The 13,225-nt window shown below is 52.9% G+C and overlaps 1 protein-coding gene across 1 annotated transcript in view; it reads left to right on the forward strand.

The window, feature by feature from the left end:
* Positions 1-2,674: 2,674 nt before the first annotated feature.
* Positions 2,675-13,225, forward strand: part of LOC138267723 (beta-galactoside alpha-2,6-sialyltransferase 1-like) — a 206,286-nt gene continuing 195,735 nt past the window's right edge. The window contains exon 1 of the mRNA XM_069216893.1: positions 2,675-2,836. The gene's annotated coding sequence lies outside the window, so the exon portion shown is untranslated. The remainder of the gene's footprint in view (positions 2,837-13,225) is intronic.

Consider the following 13,225-nt stretch of genomic DNA (forward strand, 5'->3'; position numbering starts at 1 on the left):
GCCAAAAACATGTGGAAATTGAGAGGGACCCAAAGACGGTCCAAAAGGGCAGGTTTTTTCAATACAGTTTAGGCTGACTTTGCTTTAGGTGCCCACACAAGAGGGGCAGAGTTTTTATCAGTACAGATGGGGCAATGCTGGGAGGTAGGAATTTTGTGGATTCCTGCAGATTCCAAAGTTTCCATCACAGAAATGCAGGGAAAATCAGTGATTTCAATCAAAGTTTAAGGTTTGCAGGGCATTGTGGGTACGAAAAAGGTATGGGGTGCATGTGAAGCACACTACCTTGGACTCACCCAGATGTTTAGTTTTCAGAAATGTCTGTGCCTGGTAGGTTTTTTCAGGCAGCGGCATACCTAAGTCTAAAAGTTGCAGCCTCTCACCATTGCAAGTAGGGCGATATTGGGAGTTAGCCAAGCTTTCCTGCTGCATATGTAAAATCAACAATCAAAAGAGTCCAACGTCTTCTTGCTTGCCATTGGGATGAGATGTTTTAGAGCATGGGGCAGTAAGACTGTTGACCCCTTCAGTTGGGGTGGGGACATAACCATGGTGGTGGGCAGCCCCCACCCCTCTATGTTTTTTTTATTTTCTGGCATCTAGCGGGATGTCAGCCCCACCCCCTGGGAGTTGATCAGGGGTAATTACCTCCATCTGCCCCACAGAAGGGGGGCAGAAACACTGTGTCCCCATTTATTTGGGGGTGGGAGAATGGCCATGCCCATGGTGGACAGACCCAATCCCTCTTTGTTTTTAAAAAATATTCCTTGCCATCTAGTGGCCTTTCTCCCCACCAGGGGTGAGGGAGATCCAGGGTAATTACCCTATCTGCCTCTCACAGGAGCAAAAAGACTTTGGTCCCCATTTCTGTGTGGTGAGGGTGTGGCCGTACCCATGGTGGGCAGACCTCACACCTCTTTTATAAAGAAAATCCCTAGTGCCTAGGGGGCTTCCTACCCTCCCTGGGGAGGGCAGGTGGGGGTAAAAAACCTCATCAGCCTCCCGGGAAGCTGAAAGACTATGGCTATTTTTCGGGGTGGACATTGCCTTGCCCATTCTGGGCAGCCTCCACCACTCTTTTATAACAAAAAAAAACATGATAAGTAGTGGGCTTTCTGCCTCCAGAGGGGTAGACTGGGGTTAATAAACCCTATCTGCCTGCTGGGGAAAGGGGGCAGAAAGACTGTACCTATTTGAGCGGGTGGGGTCATTACCTTGCCCATTCTTGGCATCCCTCAAACTTTCCTAAATAAAAAATAATAGTCCCTGGTGGCAAGTGGGCTTTCTGCCACTGCGGGGGTTGGGCAGATTAGGAGCTATTGCCCCCATCCCCAAGCCGGGGGTGGGAGGGGGTGTGAGCAGAAAGACTGAAATCATTAAAAAAATTAAGGTGGAGCAAAAGCTCTTGTCTTAAAGGGTCGCTCTCCCCTCACAGGTGGTCTAGCAGAGTGGACCCCTGCTTGGGGTCTGCCCTCCTGAGGACAGGGGCGTAACAAAGATAAATCCCTCTGGTACCCACAATAGAGGTATTTTCCAGTGCCATGTTCGTGGATGGCCAGGAGATGTCTGATGCACATGCGCAATGCGGCGTTGGGCAGCTCCTGGCTGTCCGACGCACTCAAAGAGTTAATAACTGCGTCTAACAATTCCAGAGTGCAAAAATTAAGGGTACACTGACTGAACAAAGAGGTCCTTTGCATATGCAGCATACAAATATAGCTTCGCTTGGTCCACTTTTCAAATGTAGGCATTTTTAAATGGAAAGCTGATGATCATTCTGCTACCCACTCCAATCGACCCCACTCCAGTACAATCTACCCCAATCTACCACTCTACCCCACTCTACCCCACTCTGCTCTACCCCAATCTACCCTACTCCCTGCCAACCCACTCCACTAACTTTTAGCCATGTGAACAGCGCCCACATTGTTGTATAAGATGGCTAAAACACTTTGCCAAAACCAATAGCTCTTACATAGGTGAGACCTAGTGACTTTTGCCAATGCTTGTTTTACATTATTTTCACCCATGAGGCACAGAAGCAGCTTTTCTATACGACATGGCGAATAATGATTGTCAATACCCAATAAGTCTAATAGGTAAGACACATTTTGTTTTACCAATACATTTTAATGTTCGTATACTTCCACTGAATCTGAAGGGTCTAGTGCTCTGCGAGAAGAAAACTGAAATGCCTGCCTGGTGTTAAGTTTCTTTCTAAAATGCTGCAGCACCTGCTCTACCCTAGTTGTAGGCTGGCACTAAGGGGCGAAGTACTAAAAATAAACCGGAGAAACACCCACTGAGTTGGTTTCATGAAAGGCTCCATGGTGCTTAATTTACGCTCTTAAAAAATCTCATTTTGTAGGCGGTGTGGAAGTGGATGCGCGGTGCACGCGCCAGGCTGGGCGAGAGTTTACTTGCCCAGAGTGCACGAGGCAGTGCTTGCAATGCCAGCCAGTGCGCGTGCTGCGTAACACGCGGTCAGTGCTGCGGCCCGGGGTGCGGTCCCCTCCGCAGCAGACATGAGCGGCAGATTGGCTGTGGGCACGTGCGAGCCCCTCCTCCGATGCGCGAGGACGGGCTGGGGGAGGGGCCTGCAGGGTATGTGGCAGTTGCACAAGTGAGGGGACAAGTAACAGGTGCAGCTGGAAGCCCTCCTAACACAAGGCGGCGCTTTGGTGCTGGCACCAGGGTTGCCTCGAGCCGCAGGACTGCAGGGGTATCAGTGCTGCCCGGTGCCCGCCCCTGTGCGTGGGAGCCGGGCTGCAGCCCCAGCCCGTCCATCTCCAGTGACCTGCCGCTGTCCCGTGGGAGAGCCGGGCACCTGCACTGGGTAGGTAAGAATACCTGCGAGCGCATCAGCATTAATGCTGCACACGGGCTGTTGCCGTTTGTGAGTATGGGACGTGGCTGTCATCCGAAGTGGGTCTAACAATGCTCCCGGCCTTCCTGCAGCCACACCAAGACCCTGAAGGAGAAGCTTGTACAACAATTAGGCATATGAAACTTACAGTCAGGAGGGAAGTCACACAAGCCACCCATTTGCAGTTAATAAAAATGCCAGCTCCTGTTGGGGTGCTCATATTTCATCTGCATAATTACCCTGTATCCTGGCCAGAGCTCCAAAGACAGCAAGGACCCCTAGAAGTGTCCCGGCCTCCTTCCTGCCCTCATTGCCCGCTGCAGTGAGGGGAGACCGGGCAGATGAGGCGCAGATGCTGGGAAGAGGAGCACGGGCGTGTTGCATTAACTGACTTAAACTTTAACAGTTCTGCTCTCCAGAAAGAGGGAATTCCTCTAAAGGTTTTCAGTTGGATTTGGTGGTTTCCAACTTGCTCTGGTGCCTGATAATCTATATTTATGATCAGGGCTGGCTTTAGCGCAAATGGTGCCACGTGTGGCAAGTCTTTTTTGGCAACCCCCCCAATAGCTTCTCCACACACTCCTCACTACAACTCTCCAACAGCCCCCCCCCCCATCTCTCCATAGCCCCTCCCTGGCATACATTTAATTTTTTTTATAGCGCTACTCATAGTTTCCTCACACTGCTCTGTGATGTGCGTTGGCATTCTTAAATGGCTCAGGAAAATGTTTATCCGTCTTCCTCTCTCAGCCCAGAGAACCCTAGTCCAGGTCTCGGGTATTTCCAGGCTGGACTATGGTAACACCCTCTACCTAGGCCTCTCGAAATCTTTGATTATGCGGCTCAAAATAGTGCAAAACGCCGGCGCACGCCCCTTATGTCACCCATCGAAATTCACTTCCACAGCCAGCCGTCGTCATGAGCTGCACTGACTGCCTGGTGAACGCCAGGGACCATTCAAAGCTTTCTGCTACACGCATACGTGCGAATCCGACTCTGGGCCTTTTTATCCGAGATCTTTAGTGTCTCTCTGGTTCAAACAATTTCATGTTAGCCCTGGTCCCACAGTGAGGAAATCTCACCAAGGTCACGCGTTTTGGTAACTTGGCGCTAAGCTTTGAAATGCCCTGCCAGGACCTTAAGAGCATGTCTTTTACTGCCAGCCTTTCCTAAATTCCTAAAAACATGGCTGTGCTAAACTCTCAGACAGCAAATTGATCTGACAAGTTACCACGAGCCACCTAGTGCTGGAGACCTTCTTTAGGTAGCCACGTGCTTTATAAATCATGTATTACAAAAATAGGCCCCTGTATGACTGCAGGGCGAGTGGTGTGTCTATATCAGTGCTGGGTGAGTTATGAGAGTCCACCTGGTGACTGGTGTGCTGTATGAATGCAGGGTGAGCGGTGTGCCTGTATGAGCGCAGGGTGAGTGGTGTGCTTGTATGAGTAGAGGGTGAGCGGCGTGCCTGCATGAGTGTAGGGTGAGCAGTGTACCTGTATGAGTACAGGGTGAGTGGTGTGCCTGCATGAGTGCAGGGTGAGCAGTGTGCCTGTATGAGTACAGGGTGAGTGGTGTCCTTGTAAGAATGCAGGTTGACGTGCCAGCATGAGTGCAGAGCGCGTTATGAAAGTCCTCTTGGTGACTGGTGTGCCTGTCTGAGTGCAGGGTGAGTGGTGTGCTTGTATGAGTGCAGGGTGAGTGGTGTGCTTGTATGAGTGGTGTGCCTTTATGAGTGCAGGGTGAGCGGTGTGCCTTTATGAGTGAAGGGTGAGCGGTGTGCCTGTATGAGTGCAGGGTGAGCGGTGTGCCTTTATGAGTGCAGGGTGAGCGGTGTGCCTGTATGAGTGCAGGGTGAGTGGTGTGCTTGTATGAGTGCAGGGTGAGTGGTGTGCTTGTATGAGTGCAGGGTGAGTGGTGTGCTTGTATGAGTGCAGGGTGAGTGGTGTGCTTGTAGGAGTGCAGGGCAAGTGGTGTGCCTTTATGAGTGCAGGGTGAGCGGTGTGCTTGTATGAGTGCAGGGTGAGCAGTATGAGTGCAGGGTGAGCGGTGTGCTTGTATGAGTGCAGGGTGAGCGGTATGAGTGCAGGGTGAACGGTATGCTTGTATGAGTGCAGGGTGAGCAGTGTGCTTATATGAGCGCAGGGTGAGTGGTGTGCTTTTATAAGTGCAGGGTGGGCAGTGTGCCTGTATGAGTGCAGGGTGAGCGGTGTGCTTGTGTCAGTGCAGGATGATCAGTGTGCCTGTATGAGTGCAGGGTGAGCGGTGTGCTTGTGTCAGTGCAGGGTGAGCAGTGTGCCTGTGTGAGTGCAGGTTGAGTGGCGTACTTGCATGAATGCAGGGTGAGCGATATGCCTGTATAGGTGCAGGGTGAGTTATGAAAGTCTACTTGGTGACTGGTGTGCCTCTATGAGTGCAGGGTGAGCAGTGTTCCTGTATAATTGCACGGTGAGCGGTGTGCTTGTATGAGTGCAGGGTGAGTGGTGTGCCTGTCTGAGTGCAGGGTGAGCGGTGTGCTTCTATGAATGCAGGGCGAGCGGTGTGCCTGTATCAGTGCAGGGTGAGTGGTGTGTTTGTATGAGTGTAGGATGATCAGTGTGCCTGTATGAGTGCAGGGTGAGCAGTGTGCCTGTGTGAGTGCAGGTTGAGTGGCGTACTTGCATGAATGCAGGGTGTGCGATATGCCTGTATAAGTGCAGGGTGAGTTATGAAAGTCTACTTGGTGACTGGTGTGCCTCTATGAGTGCAGGGTGAGCAGTGTTCCTGTATAATTGCAGGGTGAGCGGTGTGCTTGTATGAGTGCAGGGTGAGTGGTGTACCTGTCTGAGTGCAGGGTGAGCGGTGTGCTTCTATGAGTGCAGGGCGAGCGGTGTGCCTGTATCAGTGCAGGGTGAGTGGTGTGTTTGTATGAGTGCAGGGTGAGCGGTGTGCCTGTATGAGTGCAGGGCGAGCGGTGTGCCTGTATCAGTGCAGGGTGAGTGGTGTGTTTGTATGAGTGCAGGGTGAGCGGTGTGCCTGTATGAGTGCAGGGCGAGCGGTGTGCCTGTATCAGTGCAGGGTGAGTGGTGTGTTTGTATGAGTGCAGGGTGAGCGGTGTGCCTGTATGAGTGCAGGGTGAGCGGTGTGCTTGTGTCAGTGCAGGGTGAGCGATGTTCTTGTATGAGTGCAGGGTGAGCGGTGTGCCTTTATGAGTGCAGGGTGAGCAGTGTGCCTGTATGAGAACAGGGTGAGCGGTGTGCTTGTGTCAGTGCAGGGTGAGCGATGTTCTTGGATGAGTGCAGGGTGAGTGGTGTGCTTGTATGAGTGCAGGGTGAGCGGTGTGCCTTTATGAGTGCAGGGTGAGCGGTGTGCTTGTGTCAGTGCAGGTGAGCGATGTGCTTGTATGAGTGCAGGGTGAGCGGTGTGCTTGTATGAGTGCAGGGTGAGCAGTGTGCTTGTATGAGTGCAGGCTGAGCAGTGTGTCTGTATGAGTGCAGGGTGAGCGGTGTGCCTGTATGAGTGCAGGGTGAGCGGTCTGCCTTTATGAGTGCAGGGTGAGCGGTGTGCTTGTATGAGTGCAGGGTGAGCGGTGTGCTTGTATGAGTGCAGGGTGAGTGGTGTGCTTGTATAAGTGCAGGGTGAGCATTGTGCAGGGTGAGCAGTGTGCCTGTATCAGTGCAGGGTGAGTGGTGTGCTTGTGTTAGTGCAGGGTGAGCGAAAAAAAAGTGCTGTGCTTGTATGAGTGCAGGGTGAGCGGTGTCCTTGTAAGAATGCAGGGTGACGTGCCTGCATGAGTGCAGAGCGAGTTATGAAAGTCCTCTTGGTGACTGGTGTGCCTGTCTGAGTGCAGGGTGAGCGGTGTGCCTGCATGAGTGTGGGGTTAGCAGTGTACCTGTATGAGTGCAGGGTGAGCGATGTGCTTGTATGAGTGCAGGGTGAGTATTGTGCCTGTATGAGTGCAGGGTGAGCGGTGTGCTTGTATGAGTGCAGGGTGAACAGTGTGCCTTTATGAGTGCAGGGTGAGCGGTGTGCCTGTATGAGTGCAGGGTGAGTGGTGTTCCTGTATAATTGCAGGGTGAGTGGTGTGCTTGTATCAGTTCAGGGTGAGTGTTGTGCAGGGTGAGTGTTGTGCCTGTATGAGTGCATGGTGAGCGGTGTGCTTGTGTCAGTGCAGGGTGAGCGATATGCTTTTATGAGTGCAGGGCGAGTGGTATGAGTGCAGGGTGAGCGGTATGAGTGCAGGGTGAGCGATATGCCTGTATAAGTGCAGGGTGAGCGATGTGCCTGTATGGGTGCAGGGTGAGCGGTGTGCCTGTATGAGCGCAGGGTGAGTGGTGTGCTTGTATGAGTGCGGGGTGAACGGTGTGTCTGTATCAGTGCAGGGTGAGCGGTGAGTCTATCAGTGCAGGGTAAGCAGCGGGCCTATATCAGTGCAGGGTGAGCCGTGAGCATGGTGAGCTGTGGGCCTGTATCTGTGCAGGGTGAGCGGTGTGCAGAGTGAGTGGTGTGCCTGTATCAGTGCAGGGTGAGCATCATGCCTGGATCAGTACAGGGTGAGCGGTGTGCATGGTGAGCGGTGTGCCTGTATCAGTGCAGGGTGAGCGGTGTGCCTGTATCAGTGCAGAGTGAGCAGTGTGCCTTTATGAGTGCAGGGTGAGTGGTGTGCCTTTATGAGTGCAGGGTGAGCGGTGTGCCTTTATGAGTGCAGGGTGAGCGGTGTGCCTGTATGAGTGCAGGGTGAGCGGTGTGCCTTTATGAGTGCAGGGTGAGCGGTGTGCCTGTATGAGTGCAGGGTGAGTGGTGTGCTTGTATGAGTGCAGGGTAAGTGGTGTGCCTGCATGAGTGCAGGGTGAGCGGTGTACCTGTATGAGTGCAGGGTGAGTGGTGTGCCTGTATGAGTGCAGGGTGAGCGGTGTGCTTGTATGAGTGCAGGGTGAACAGTGTGCCTGTATGAGTGCAGGGTGAGTGGTGTTCCTGTATAATTGCAGGGTGAGTAGTGTGCTTGTATCAGTGCAGGGTGAGTGTTGTGCAGGGTGAGTGTTGTGCCTGTATGAGTGCACGGTGAGCGGTGTGCTTGTGTCAGTGCAGGGTGAGCGATGTGCTTGTATGAGTGCAGGGCGAGTGGTATGCTTGTATGAGTGCAGGGCGAGTGGTGTCCCTTTATGAGTGCAAGGTGAGCGGTGTGCTTGTATGAGTGCAGGGTGAGCGGTATGCCTGTATGAGTGCAGGGTGAGCGGTGTGCTTGTGTCAGTGCAGGATGATCAGTGTGCCTGTATGAGTGCAGGGTGAGCGGTGTGCTTGTGTCAGTGCAGGGTGAGCAGTGTGCCTGTGTGAGTGCAGGTTGAGTGGCGTACTTGCATGAATGCAGGGTGAGCGATATGCCTGTATAGGTGCAGGGTGAGTTATGAAAGTCTACTTGGTGACTGGTGTGCCTCTATGAGTGCAGGGTGAGCAGTGTTCCTGTATAATTGCACGGTGAGCGGTGTGCTTGTATGAGTGCAGGGTGAGTGGTGTGCCTGTCTGAGTGCAGGGTGAGCGGTGTGCTTCTATGAATGCAGGGCGAGCGGTGTGCCTGTATCAGTGCAGGGTGAGTGGTGTGTTTGTATGAGTGTAGGATGATCAGTGTGCCTGTATGAGTGCAGGGTGAGCAGTGTGCCTGTGTGAGTGCAGGTTGAGTGGCGTACTTGCATGAATGCAGGGTGTGCGATATGCCTGTATAAGTGCAGGGTGAGTTATGAAAGTCTACTTGGTGACTGGTGTGCCTCTATGAGTGCAGGGTGAGCAGTGTTCCTGTATAATTGCAGGGTGAGCGGTGTTCTTGTATGAGTGCAGGGTGAGTGGTGTACCTGTCTGAGTGCAGGGTGAGCGGTGTGCTTCTATGAGTGCAGGGCGAGCGGTGTGCCTGTATCAGTGCAGGGTGAGTGGTGTGTTTGTATGAGTGCAGGGTGAGCGGTGTGCCTGTATGAGTGCAGGGCGAGCGGTGTGCCTGTATCAGTGCAGGGTGAGTGGTGTGTTTGTATGAGTGCAGGGTGAGCGGTGTGCCTGTATGAGTGCAGGGCGAGCGGTGTGCCTGTATCAGTGCAGGGTGAGTGGTGTGTTTGTATGAGTGCAGGGTGAGCGGTGTGCCTGTATGAGTGCAGGGTGAGCGGTGTGCTTGTGTCAGTGCAGGGTGAGCGATGTTCTTGTATGAGTGCAGGGTGAGCGGTGTGCCTTTATGAGTGCAGGGTGAGCAGTGTGCCTGTATGAGAACAGGGTGAGCGGTGTGCTTGTGTCAGTGCAGGGTGAGCGATGTTCTTGGATGAGTGCAGGGTGAGTGGTGTGCTTGTATGAGTGCAGGGTGAGCGGTGTGCCTTTATGAGTGCAGGGTGAGCGGTGTGCTTGTGTCAGTGCGGGTGAGCGGTGTGCTTGTGTCAGTGCAGGTGAGCGATGTGCTTGTATGAGTGCAGGGTGAGCGGTGTGCTTGTATGAGTGCAGGGTGAGCAGTGTGCTTGTATGAGTGCAGGCTGAGCAGTGTGTCTGTATGAGTGCAGGGTGAGCGGTGTGCCTGTATGAGTGCAGGGTGAGCGGTCTGCCTTTATGAGTGCAGGGTGAGCAGTGTGCTTGAATGAGTGCAGGGTGAGCGGTGTGCTTGTATGAGTGCAGGGTGAGTGGTGTGCTTGTATAAGTGCAGGGTGAGCATTGTGCAGGGTGAGCAGTGTGCCTGTATCAGTGCAGGGTGAGTGGTGTGCTTGTGTTAGTGCAGGGTGAGCGAAAAAAAAGTGCTGTGCTTGTATGAGTGCAGGGTGAGCGGTGTCCTTGTAAGAATGCAGGGTGACGTGCCTGCATGAGTGCAGAGCGAGTTATGAAAGTCCTCTTGGTGACTGGTGTGCCTGTCTGAGTGCAGGGTGAGCGGTGTGCCTGCATGAGTGTGGGGTTAGCAGTGTACCTGTATGAGTGCAGGGTGAGCGATGTGCTTGTATGAGTGCAGGGTGAGTATTGTGCCTGTATGAGTGCAGGGTGAGCGGTGTGCTTGTATGAGTGCAGGGTGAACAGTGTGCCTTTATGAGTGCAGGGTGAGCGGTGTGCCTGTATGAGTGCAGGGTGAGTGGTGTTCCTGTATAATTGCAGGGTGAGTGGTGTGCTTGTATCAGTTCAGGGTGAGTGTTGTGCAGGGTGAGTGTTGTGCCTGTATGAGTGCATGGTGAGCGGTGTGCTTGTGTCAGTGCAGGGTGAGCGATGTGCTTTTATGAGTGCAGGGCGAGTGGTATGAGTGCAGGGTGAGCGGTATGAGTGCAGGGTGAGCGATATGCCTGTATAAGTGCAGGGTGAGCGATGTGCCTGTATGGGTGCAGGGTGAGCGGTGTGCTTGTATGAGTGCAGGGTGAGCGGTGTGCCTGTATGAGTGCGGGGTGAACGGTGTGTCTGTATCAGTGCAGGGTGAGCGGTGAGTCTGTATCAGTGCAGGGTAAGCAGCGGGCCTATATCAGTGCAGGGTGAGCCGTGAGCATGGTGAGCTGTGGGCCTGTATCTGTGCAGGGTGAGCGGTGTGCAGAAAGAGTGGTGTGCCTGTATCAGTGCAGGGTGAGCATCATGCCTGGATCAGTACAGGGTGAGCGGTGTGCATGGTGAGCGGTGTGCCTGTATCAGTGCAGGGTGAGTGGTGTGCCTGTATCAGTGCAGAGTGAGCAGTGTGCCTTTATGAGTGCAGGGTGAGTGGTGTGCCTTTATGAGTGCAGGGTGAGCGGTGGGCCTGTATGAGTGCAGGATGAGTGGTGTGCTTGTATGAGTGCAGGGTGAGTGGTGTGCTTGTATGAGTGCAGGGTGAGCGGTGTGCCTGCATGAGTGTAGGGTGAGCGGTGTACCTGTATGAGTACAGGGTAAGTGGTGTGCCTGCATGAGTGCAGGGTGAGCGGTGTACCTGTATGAGTGCAGGGTGAGTGGTGTGCCTGTATGAGTGCAGGGTGAGCGGTGTGCTTGTATGAGTGCAGGGTGAACAGTGTGCCTGTATGAGTGCAGGGTGAGTGGTGTTCCTGTATAATTGCAGGGTGAGTAGTGTGCTTGTATCAGTGCAGGGTGAGTGTTGTGCAGGGTGAGTGTTGTGCCTGTATGAGTGCACGGTGAGCGGTGTGCTTGTGTCAGTGCAGGGTGAGCGATGTGCTTGTATGAGTGCAGGGCGAGTGGTATGCTTGTATGAGTGCAGGGCGAGTGGTGTCCCTTTATGAGTGCAAGGTGAGCGGTGTGCTTGTATGAGTGCAGGGTGAGCGGTATGCTTGTATGAGTGCAGGCTGAGCGGTGTGCCTGTATAAGTGCAGGGTGAGCGATGTGCCTGTATGGGTGCAGGGTGAGCGGTGTGCTTGTATGAGTGCAGGGTGAACGGTGTGTCTGTATCAGTGCAGGGTGAGCTGTGAGTCTGTATCAGTGCAGGGTAAGCAGCGGGCCTATATCAGTGCAGGGTGAGCCGTGTGCATGGTGAGCTGTGGGCCTGTATCTGTGCAGGGTGAGCGGTGTGCAGAGTGAGTGGTGTGCCTGTATCAGTGCAGGGTGAGCGTCATGCCTGGATCAGTACAGGGTGAGCGGTGTGCCTGTATCAGTGCATGGTGAGCGGTGTGCCTGTATCAGTGCAGAGTGAGCGGTGTGCCTTTATCAGTGCAGGGTGAGCGGTGGGCCTGTATGAGTGCAGGATGAGTGGTGTGCAGGGTGAGCGGTGTGCCTGTATCAGTGCAGGGGGAGCGGCGTGCCTGTATCAGTGCATGGTGAGAAGTGTGCATGGTAAGCGGTGTGCCTGGATCAATGCAGAGTGAGCAGTGTGCAGGGTGAGCGGTGTGCCTGTATCAGTGCAGGGTGAGTGGTGTGCAGGGTGAGCAGTGTGCCTGTATCAGTGCAGGGGGAGCGGCGTGCCTGTATCAGTGCATGGTGAGCAGTGTGCATGGTAAGCGGTGTGCCTGGATCAATGCAGAGTGAGCAGTGTGCAGTGTGAGCGGTGTGCCTGTATCAGTGCAGGGTGAGCGGTGTGCATGGTGAGCGGTGTGCCTTTATCAGTGCAGGGTGAACAATTTCAAGGTGAGCGGTGCGCCTGTATCAGTGCAGGGTGAGCGGTGTGCCTGTATCAGTGCAGGGTGAGCGGTGTGCATGGTGAGCGGTGTGCCTGTATCAGTGCAGAGTGAGCGGTGTGCCTGCATCAGTGCAGGGTGAGCGGTGTGCATGGTGAGCGGTGTGCCTGTATCAGTGCAGGTGAGCAGTGTGCCTGAAAGTATGATTTGTTTACGAGCTTGCCGCCCTATGAATCCAGTGTGGTTTAGGAGTATAATTGGATTCAGATGTAGGTGTTTTTGCTGGCATCTGGGCATGCGCACATAGATGAGGAGGGCAGCCAGTCTATACTGTTCTTGGCTTGGGCTAGCTGTGACTCAAGAAGCTTCTTCTGCATCTTAACCATGGAGAAGGACCAAGCAATCAACAGCTGCATGAGGATGCAGCCACAGAATTTGCCCCGTGATGGTTAAGGCTAAACTTGGACTGATAAACCTTGGGGTCTACCATGCCTATCACCAGTAATCCAATAGAGGTAGCTACATCCAGCAACTTGTCCCCGAGTCCTACAATGGCCCCCACAACCTGTGCTACCACTGTCTAACACAAGACAGTTTTAAGACAGTATTAGAGAAGGTAGGCCTAATCTATGAAGGGCTTTCCGTATCTTAAGATAAGGTTAATACTGTATTATGGTAGGAAATGCCTTCATAAATAATTTCTGCCAGAGCTTAGACTGTTTTACACCTGGAAAGACAGTGTTAAGGTGATTTCAAAACAGGAAAAAGCATAATAAACAAAGTCTGATAGCTCGACAAATATTGTAATCAAGAAAAGACAAAGAATAACCTTCATAATTCAGGCCTCATTGCCTTATATGTCTGTTAAGCCTAAACAGAAAGTCCTAAGACAGTAATAGGCCGGGGAAAAATATTTAGAAATCATTTCTGATAGTCTTAAAGCTATCGTGACCCAGGAAAGACAGTCTTAAATGCAGACAAACCCAGCCTCCTTGGCTCGAGACAATATTACGATGATTTTAAAGCAGAAACAATCCTTTGGAAATGAGACAATGTGGGCTTTCAGGTCACTACATTTCAGCAGCCTTCACAGTGAATGACACGGCCCACCCTCTGTGTCTTGGGTACCATTCCACGGTTTGCAGCACCAGTCAGAGTCAAGAGTGCAATGCAACTTCTGAGTATTGGTAGGGTGCTTCCATCTCTAGAAAACCTCAAGTTAGAAGGAAAGATTTACACATCCATCCTTGTCACAGTCCTTACTTCATGAAGACTCACCTCATGCAGTAATGACTGCAATGAGGAAGCCTTGCATTCGAACTGATGAAGTTTATTGGTAAGTGATTAGGCC

Source organism: Pleurodeles waltl, chromosome 12 (assembly GCF_031143425.1).
Source record: "Pleurodeles waltl isolate 20211129_DDA chromosome 12, aPleWal1.hap1.20221129, whole genome shotgun sequence".
In the NCBI taxonomy this organism is placed as follows: domain Eukaryota; kingdom Metazoa; phylum Chordata; class Amphibia; order Caudata; family Salamandridae; genus Pleurodeles; species Pleurodeles waltl.